This window comes from Stegodyphus dumicola, chromosome 8 (assembly GCF_044657685.1).
Source record: "Stegodyphus dumicola isolate Sdum_Otavi_A_Nest chromosome 8, ASM4465768v1".
NCBI lineage: Eukaryota > Metazoa > Arthropoda > Arachnida > Araneae > Eresidae > Stegodyphus > Stegodyphus dumicola.
This window is the reverse complement of record NC_140775.1, coordinates 58,734,645-58,745,395: the sequence shown is the minus strand read 5'-3', so window position 1 is coordinate 58,745,395 and position 10,751 is coordinate 58,734,645.

The window sequence follows — 10,751 nt, the reverse complement described above, 5'->3', positions numbered from 1 at the left end:
CTATTCTTTAAATGGATGAGTCATGGTCTATTTTTAGAAAGTGGGAGACAACATTCCCAGACAAAAGGGGGGTGAGTTAATTTTTATCATGTCTAGAAGACATGATAAAAATTAACAAATTTTTTTTTTTTTTTTTTTTTTTTTTTTTTTTTTTTTTTACACATCTCAGAATTTTTTTCTGAGCTCTGAAAAATTTTTCCTAGCCGATCCCATTTCGTTTTTCGACTTTCACTTTCAACTCTTCACTTTTCCTATCCACTGTCGTTGGAATTGTATTCACTGGAGGCTATTTCTTTTTTTGCAATCTCGCTTTTAGTTTTCTCTGAGATTCTTTAGAAATTGCTATACAAATTTCACCATTTATATAGAGATGATGTCCAAACAAAGTCGTCCCCGGACCATCTTGATGACCGAATATGTATAGAAATAGTCTGAAAATGGGCTTGAGGGCCGGTTTCTGGACGATTCATCTACAAATTCGGCCGCATCCAGAAAAACAAAAATACATAATTTCTTTTTGGGTGGACAGGAGATGATAAATTTCTTTTCTCTCTCTCCCAAGATTGGAGGAGAGAGTGGCCCAAAAAAATGGGTCTTGGAAGGAATCGAATGCATTTTGAAATGCACTCATTCCTTCCAAGACCCATTTTTTTGGTCTCCTGATTCAACTCTCCAGTCTATGGAATAGGGAAAGCGGAGAACGTTTCCCCTTCCTTAAGCGACTGGAGACCATATCGCATCATCATCATCATCATCACCATCATCCTCTTTCTGATACTTTTCAACGAAGGCTTGATGTCTCTGGATGATTTTGGGGAGATGATGGATCCCGAATTGAGTGATGAAAAAGAGAGGACTCTTTTTCCTTTCTTGTTCGTCTTGCACAGTCTCTCGGAGGGTGATATACGTTTCCCCGTCCTCCTCAATTTTCGTCAGAGGTCTCATGAATATTTTACACATCCAAGGGAAGAGCGACTTGTTATGCAGGGATTTCGAAGCGACGAAGGCCGCTTCATTCGAAGTGAGGACAATCTGGTTCGGTTGACCCCATTCTTTGGAGTAGTTGTCCAAATCGCCTAGTCGAAGAAAATGGTGTCGATTAGGAAAAAAGACTTGGAGAACACTCGTCGTATGCGAGACGTTCGTAGGCAAGAGAGTCAAGATATCTTTGGCATTCCAGTACAGGAATCCTAGATCCACATACGCGTGCACGTAATAGTCATCGTTATATTCCAGTTTGAGCAGCATGGCTTTTGTATTTTTTTTTCCGTTCTCAAGGCGAAATACTCGTCTGATATGAACAAGAGCTCGCTGGCGATCCGTTTATATAGACTCCTCAGAGAGAGAGAGAGGGAGAGGGGAGGAGGAACAAGGATGATGAATTCTAAAATAAAAAAAAAATGATAACGAAATGAGATCGGCTGGCAAAATATTTTCAGAGCTGAGAAAAAAATTCTGAGATGTAAAAAAAAAAAAAACCTTTTTGTTAATTTTTATCATGTCTTCTAGACATGATAAAAATTAACTCACCCCCCTTTTGTCTGGGTATGTTGTCTCACCGTTTCTAAAAATAAACCAGAACCCAGTCTTTTCTTGGATTCTATTCTTTAAAAGGATGAGTCATGGTCTATTTTTAGAAAGTGGGAGACAACATTCCCAGACAAAAAGGGGGGGTGAGTTAATTTTTATCATGTCTAGAAGACATGATAAAAATTAACAAAAAGTTTTTTTTTTTTTTTTTTTTTTACATTTCAGAATTTTTTTCTGAGCTCTGAGAAATTTTTCCTAGCCGATCTCATTTCGTTTTTCGACTTTCAATTTCAACTCTTCACTTTTCTATAAAAGCATTCCACGTTTCTGTTCAGAACAGTGTCTCTCTCTACCCAAATCTGAAACCCTAGTCACGAGAGAATATGAGACTAGAAAAATAGTTTAGCTTATTGATCTAAAAAATGTCCCATGCTAGAACTCGGAATTATAATCAGAGCGGGGCTTTCCAGTATTCACTTCCAAGATTTTAGATTTGTCATGGGTGACATGTTTCCAAATTCATAAATTCTTCAATTATAGTCCCTTCTTTGGCAAATGGCTAAGAAATTCTTAAAGAATATCATGATAAAGATTTAGCTATCTATATATAACATTATGTTTTCTTTTCAAAAAAAAAAATCCAGTCTTGATCGAAATGGACTTTACGCACAATTTATTGTATCCCCACCTTTCCAAGATTGGTTTGAAGAAGTGATAAAAAAAATGGGTCTGGAAGGAAAAGGGTGCATTTCGAGAAAAGAAAAGAGGACCCTCTTTTTCTCGCAATGCACCCGTTTCCTTCCAGACCCATTTCTTTTGCCTCCTCAGAACTCTCTTTCTTTTCTCCTCCCTCTCTCTCTTAAGAGGGATTGAAAGAAAGAGGCTAGATGGAAAAGTTTCTTTTTTTTTCTTTCGAGAAGATAAAAAAAAAATTTGGAGGAGGAGCAAATTTTTTTTGGGTGGTGGTGGTTGTTTTTTTTAGAAGGTGATGATAACTTTAGTGACATTTAAAGAGACCACCAGAGGATCCGTTTGAGTCTCGACGACCTTTTCTTGACGGGGGTCTGTCTGGCAATAAGCGCTGGCATATTGTTTAGGGTAAGTAGAAGAATCCGTCATGCCTGGATGAGGCGGTATGTAGCGCAGTCCCAGATTAAAGAGGGTGATGAAGGGAAATCTCTCCCCCGGATAGAGCAGTCGGTAAACGGGTTGATTGGGTACAACTCGAACCAGCGGCTGAGTTAAAATGCTATACACCCAGGCCAGAAGCTGATTATTTTTAGGATTATTTTCGGCCAGATGTAACATTTCTTCGCTGGAGAGGACATATCCCTCTTGAGAACTGCCGAGACTCTCAAGATCTTTTATTTTCCTGAAGACGTGGTGTTCTTCGAAAAACACGGAGAGAATGTCCCAGGTTCTTTTACTGGAAGTATGAATCAGAGGCAAAATGTCCGTAGCGTTCCAAAACAATCTTCCGTCATCCACATAACAGCGAATGCTCACAAACTCATTATATAAGACGCGGATCATCATCTTGAGTAGAAATATGGATACGCACAGCAGTCTCTCTCTCTGGGAAATAAAGTCTATCTTCCACTCGCCTCTCTATATATACGAGAAGACCACGTGATGGGCGACGTGACGGTTGACTTCTAGAAAAAAAATCAACTTTGTCTATCTCTCTCTCTCTATGACCTTCTATTTTTTTCCTAAAGAACAACCCGTCACCTTTTCAAAGGTCATGGGATTGAGAGAAACGAAAGAAAAAAAAACAACCATCCTTTGTATACTACCTATGACCTTCTCCTAGAGACCCCTGTCATTTTCTTCTCGAGAGCTACGTGATGAAAGCTTCTTTTTTATTCTAAAGTTTATCAACTTTGTAGACACATGACCCCGTCACCTTCTCAAAGGCTATGTCGTATGGAATGGGACCCTTTTGGTTTTTTCTTTTGAGAAAATAAAAAATAAAACAACTCTATAATCATCTCTCTATGACCTTCACAAACACTCATGTTCTATCATTTTTTTTATTTTAGAATTCATCAACCTTGTTCCTCCTCCTCCCCTCTCCCTCTCTCTCTCTCTGAGGAGTCTATATAAACGGATCGCCAGCGAGCTCTTGTTCATATCAGACGAGTATTTCGCCTTGAGAACGGAAAAAAAAATACAAAAGCCATGCTGCTCAAACTGGAATATAACGATGACTATTACGTGCACGCGTATGTGGATCTAGGATTCCTGTACTGGAATGCCAAAGATATCTTGACTCTCTTGCCTACGAACGTCTCGCATACGACGAGTGTTCTCCAAGTCTTTTTTCCTAATCGACACCATTTTCTTCGACTAGGCGATTTGGACAACTACTCCAAAGAATGGGGTCAACCGAACCAGATTGTCCTCACTTCGAATGAAGCGGCCTTCGTCGCTTCGAAATCCCTGCATAACAAGTCGCTCTTCCCTTGGATGTGTAAAATATTCATGAGACCTCTGACGAAAATTGAGGAGGACGGGGAAACGTATATCACCCTCCGAGAGACTGTGCAAGACGAACAAGAAAGGAAAAAGAGTCCTCTCTTTTTCATCACTCAATTCGGGATCCATCATCTCCCCAAAATCATCCAGAGACATCAAGCCTTCGTTGAAAAGTATCAGAAAGAGGATGATGGTGATGATGATGATGATGATGCGATATGGTCTCCAGTCGCTTAAGGAAGGGGAAACGTTCTCCGCTTTCCCTATTCCATAGACTGGAGAGTTGAATCAGGAGACCAAAAAAATGGGTCTTGGAAGGAATGAGTGCATTTCAAAATGCATTCGATTCCTTCCAAGACCCATTTTTTGGGCCACTCTCTCCTCCAATATTGGGAGAGAGAGAGAGAAAAGAAATTTATCATCTCCTGTCCACCCAAAAAGAAACTATGTATTTTTGTTTTTCTGGATGCGGCCGAATTTGTAGAGGAATCGTCCAGAAACCGGCCCTCAAGCCCATTTTCAGACTATTTCTATACATATTCGGTCATCAAGATGGTCCGGGGACGACTTTGTTTGGACATCATCTCTATATAGATGGTGAAATTTGTATAGCCATTTCTAAAGAATCTCAGAGAAAACTAAAAGCGAGATTGCAAAAAAAGAAATAGCCTCCAGTGAACACAATTCCAACGACAGTGGATAGGAAAAGTGAAGAGTTGAAAGTGAAAGTCGAAAAACGAAATGGGATCGGCTAGGAAAAATTTTTCAGAGCTCAGAAAAAAATTCTGAGATGTGTAAAAAAAAAAAAAAAAAAAAAAATTTGTTAATTTTTATCATGTCTTCTAGACATGATAAAAATTAACTCACCCCCCTTTTGTCTGGGAATGTTGTCTCCCACTTTCTAAAAATAGACCATGACACATCCTTTTAAAGAATAGAATTCCAAGAAAAGACTGGGTTCTGGTCTATTTTTAGAAACGGTGAGACAACATACCCAGACAAAAGGGGGATGAGTTAATTTTTATCATGTCTAGAAGACATGATAAAAATTAACAAAAAGTTTTTTGTCCATCAAAAAGACATTCTTTTTGTTTCTGAATGCAACCGAATGTATATAGGAATATACTAGAAAGCGCCCTCCCCTCCAAGCCCATTTTAAGTATATCTCTATACAAATTCGGTATAAAATTGTCCGGGGACGACTTTGTCCAGAGACGACTCTGTCCGGGGACGACTCTGTTTGGACTCAACCATGACGTCATTTTAATATAGTGGAATGTGTGTAGAAATAGTCGGAAAAAGGACTCGAACGCCTGTTTTCAGTATATTCCAATACAAAATTGATTGTCCACAACATAAAAAAAGACATCATTTTTTTCTTGGATAGAGCTCCATTTGTATTTGAATATACTGAAAACCGACTCGAACGCCCGTTTTCAGTATATTCCAATACAAAATAGGGCAGTCCACAAGATAAAAAAAAGACATCATTTTTTTCTTGGATGGAGCTCCACTTGTAATAGAATATACTGAAAACCAAAGTGAACGCCCGTTTTCAGTATATTCTAATACAAAATAGGGCAGTCCACAACATAAAAAAAGACATCATTTTTTTCTTGGATGGAGCTCCATTTGTATTGAAATATACTGAAAACCGACGTGAACGCCCGTTTTCAATATATTCCAATACAAAATTGGCAGTCCACAAAATAAAAAAAAGACATCATTTTTTTCTTGGATCGAGCTCCACTTGTATTGTAATATACTGAAAACCGACTCAAACACCCGTTTTCAGTATATTCCAATACAAAATTGGCTGTCCACAAAATAAAAAAAAAGACATCATTTTTTTTCTTGGATCGAGCTCCATTTGTATTGTAATATACTGAAAACCGACTCGAACGCCCGTTTTTAGTATATTCCAATACAAAATTGGCTGTCCACAACATAAAAAAAAGACATCATTTTTTTCTTGGATGGAGCTCCATTTGTATTGGAATATACTGAAAACCGACTCAAACACCCGTTTTCAGTATATTCCAATACAAATTGGCAGTTCACAAAAAAAAAAAAAAAGACATCATTTCTTTCTTGGATCGAGCTCTATTTGTATTGAAATATACTGAAAATCGACTCAAACACCCGTTTTCAGTATATTCCAATACAAATTGGCAGTCCACAAAATAAAAAAAAGACATCATTTCTTCCTTGGATCGAGCTCCATTTGTATAGAAATAGCCTAGAAATCAGTTCGAACGCCCGTTTTCAGTATATTGTAATACAAATGAAATGACGTGAAAAATGCAAAAAGAGGAAAAGTAGCCTACCTTGACGGAAATTCCATTCCAAAAGGGGAAAACTTGTATCGAGGTTTGCCCACAGCACGGCCGGAACTCAAGCGAAACTCGATAGGTTGAAATCGATCCATTAAATAACATTCTTAAAAAACAGTAAAGTTTTATTCACATCTAAAACTCAAGCGAAACTCGATAGGTTGAAATCGATCCATTAAATAACATTCTTAAAAAACAGTAAAGTTTTATTCTATTCCAAAAGGGGAAAACTTGTATCCACGTGGGCCCACAGCACGGCCGGAACTCAAGCGAAACTTGATAGGATGAAATCGATCCATTAAATAACATTCTTAACAAACAGTAAAGTTTTATTCACATCGAGTCGGCTGGGAAAAGTTTCTGAAAAATAAATTACCCCCCTTTTTAGTCTGAAAATTTGAAAATTGATGTCTTCAATTTTTGAAAAATTGAAGACATCAATTTTCAGACTAAAAGGTTTTTTTTTTTTTTCAGCCAGAAAAATTTTTCTCCGGCTCTCAGAAATTTTTCCGCACTCGACTGGATGAATAAAACATCCCCGTTTCTTTAAGAATGGGCTCACTGTTAACTATTTCAGCATTCGACGTTTCGCGTCCAATAATAACTGCCGGGTGTTCAAGAATGCAGATGCACCTACTAGATTTTCTACAGAGAAGCTTGACTGGATGGAGAGAGTGGATAACTTTTTCCAAGATTCTCGACTTTGGACCGTCAAGAGGTAATGGATCTTTTTGTTTTTTTTTTCTTTTAAGAAAATTTATGGATAGATTCATTTCTTTTTTAATGGACCTAGAAAAATAGGACAAAGTTCTTTTCCAAGATTAGATGAGAGAGGGACCCCAAAAAAAATGGGTCTCGGAAGGAATCGAATGCATTTGCACTCATTCCTTCCAAGACCCATTTTTTTTGGTCTCCTGATTCGTCTCTCTTTCTCTCTCCTCAGTCCATTTCCATAAATATAGGGAAAGCGGAGAACCTTTCTCTACTTATTTCTAAAAATCTTTTCTTTATTTTTTTTATCCTGAGTTTATGTATATATCAATTCAAATACTTTTGAGAACGGTCATCCCAATTCTCTGTCGTCTTTTCGGTTTCATCGTCCCAACACTCAGTGGACATAGTCTCAGTCGATTTTGGAGCATGGGTCGTCCGTTCATTGTCCCAACATTCAGTGGACATAGTCTCAGTAGATTTTGGAGCATGAGTCGTCTGTTCATTGTCCCAACACTCAGTGGACATAGTCTTAGTGGATTTTGGATCATGAGTCGTCCGTTCATTGTCCCAACACTCAGTGGATTTTGTCTTTGGATCCTCTGAAGATATTTTGGGGATCTCATGAGATTCTTTGGAAGGTTCGTCCCAACAGGCTGCTGGATCGTAATGGGGAATATTTTCAGGTATGTCTCCCCAACTCTCCGTCTTCCTCGAGTTATTGGAGGAAGTTGACGAAGTAGAAGAGTAGAGAATCTTTTGCCGCATAGCCCAATTCTTTTAAAACGTAGGTAAATTCACCCTTCTTGTGGTTGTAGGACTGGAAACCCTCTAGATCGAGCACGATAAAGTTTTCTGAACACGCCATGGCGATGAATACGGTGATGTCTTCCACAAACAGGAGCAAAAAAGAGAATCGAAAAGGTATATATGTATAACAGGGAAGATCTAGAAAGGGAAAAAAAACAATAAAACGTTTTAGAGTCGTCGTCTTGAAAGAGACATTTTTCTTTTCAAAGGGTTAAGAAGTTTCAAAGTTTCAAAGGTCTTTTTAAATGAAGTTATGATTAAACCATATTCATAGGACCAAAGGGACTTACCAGCTCAGTTCACGTCTTCTTCTGTTCTCTGAAGAAATCTCGCGGAGGATACACACTTTTATACTCGCCCGACATCTGTCGGGATCGCGACCCCATCTAAATGTCAGGGTCATTCCAACCTCTTAAAAGGATCGGACTGAAAGAAACACTTTGATAAAAAATATATTTATGAAAAGATATCTGAGGGTCGTGAGAACATTTTCTCACCCCACCCCCCGCCTATTTCAAAAAAAAAATAATAAAAAGTCTTTCTTGGATCGCGTCAAGATTACAAAACAACTCACAGGACTTGTTTATCTCGATCTTGTCAGGGTCACCGTTTCACATAAGAAGATGGATGGACCCTGAACTTTAGACATGATAAAAATTAAGTCTACCCGCCTTTTGTCTGGGAATAGGGTCTCACCGTTTCTAAAAATAGACCAGATCCCATTCTTGGAATTCTATTCTTTAGGAAAGGAGGAGTGATGGTCTATTTTTAGAAAGTGTGAGACAACATTCCCAGACAAAAGGGGGGGTAGAGTTAATTTTTATCATGTCTAAGACATGATAAAAATTAACAAAAAGTTTTTTTTTTTTTAAGGCTAAAAAATTTTTCTGAGAGAGCTGAGAAAGATTTTTCCTCCCAATCTTTTTCGACGATGAAAAGGGAAAAACTACTGATCCGATCTCCCTACGCTTTAGGGAAAAAAAACAAAAAAAATACTTATGAAATATTCATGTGTTGAAATTGGCTATTCAAATAAGTGACATTTTGTTTCTCATTGGAACTGTTCAACGGCGAGTCCATTCGTCTCATTCTTTGGGGTAGGGGATGAAAGTACAGCGGTTTGTTGAAATCGATGATAGTTTCCTCTTTAGTCGGCAGAACTGTAAATCTATCCCGTCTTAACTCTTCTAATCTCTTTGAAAGTCTTTCCACCATTTATTGCATTTCGGGATCGACGCAAGAGATTCTCAAATACAATGGGATCGAACACATGAATTGTCCTAACCATACAAAAGGTTTTTTCCATTGCGCTCTACAAAAAGCAGTTCGGTATCATTATTATTTAAAGACACAAAGAAGAAATTCGCAAGGTCGATCCTGCACAATTCAATCTTGACAGAACTCATTAAAAAAAATACATATATCACGTTACTTCTTCAACAGCATAGATGGTTCTGAAGCGAAACTTGGAATTTTGCAATAATAGATCAGAGAGAAATCATTCTTAAAAAAAATGGTAAAGTCTCGAATCGGCTGGGAGAAAAAAAATTTCTCAGAGCTGAAAAAAAAAAAAAACTGAAAGGATTCAGATTTTAGATTACGTCCAAAGGGGCATTGTCCCCGAAGGACTTTGATTGTGATTAATGATATGATAATTGTTTTTCAATACAAATGATTTTTACAATAGTTTTTTTTTACTAAGGTCTATTACAATAGTTTCCTCTTACTGCGGTTGCTTGACTACCGTTTTATTGAGAATGATTACTATTCTATTGTTTCATACAACGGGAAATGGTAACTATATGGAAATGGAGGACAAGAGAGAGGAGAATGAGAGAGTGTGGATGAGTAGAGAGAGGAGGAGGATTAGAGATTGGAGGAGGATGGGAAAGCGAGGAGGATGGGAGAGCGAGGAGGATGAGAGAGTGGAGGAGGATGGGAGAGCGAGGAGGATAAGAGAGAGGAGGAGGATAAGAGAGCGAGGAGGAGGAGAGAGTGGATCAGGGTAAGTGCGTTATTTTGAAAGTGATACAGCCTTCTTACGGTTTCCGACGCAAAACGGCCAAACGAAACTAATAGTCCTTCGGGGACAATGCCCCCTTTGGACTAAAAAAAAAAAACTTTTGGTTAATTTTTATCATGTCTTTAGACATGATAAAAATTAATGACTCTCCCTTTTTGTCTGGGAAGGATGTCTCACCCTTTCTAAAAATAGATCATGACTCATCCTTTCTCTAATGGCAATCATTCCATGAATGAATCACGATTTGTTTTTCAAAAGAGTGAGACAACATTCCCAGACGAAAAGGGAAGAGGGGTCGTTAATTTTTATCATGTCTAAGACATGATAAAATTAACAAAAAGTTTTTTTTTTTTTTTTGAGTTGTAGAATTTTTTTCAGCTCTGAAAATCTTTTTCCAGCCGACTCAAGACTTTACCATTTATATTTACGAATAGTCTTTGGATTATTTATTTATTTTCTTTTAAAAAGAAAAATTCTGAGCTAGACCTATCTATTGGCTTAACATTCTGGTCATAGAAACAGTCTAGAATCCCATTTTATTTTTCGAGGCTAATGCACGGGTTCTCCAATCAAAAGGGTTACTTTAAAGGGATTGGTTTGAATGCATTTATCTGCAAATGTTGTAGGATTCTGTTGTTGAGAAGGGGGTATATTATTATTATTATTATTATTATTATTATTATTATTATTATTATGATTGTGGCAGATTCGTTTTCTACATGGAAGTCTATTCTCCTCCGAAGACCTTTTCTGGGGATCGTCGATAGATGGTTTTTCAATAGGAATCGTTTCCCTCGGATCCTCAAGAGATAGAGGGGGGTCCTGTCTTGAGACATGGAGCGGTCTCTCCTCCTCCTCGAGAAGTC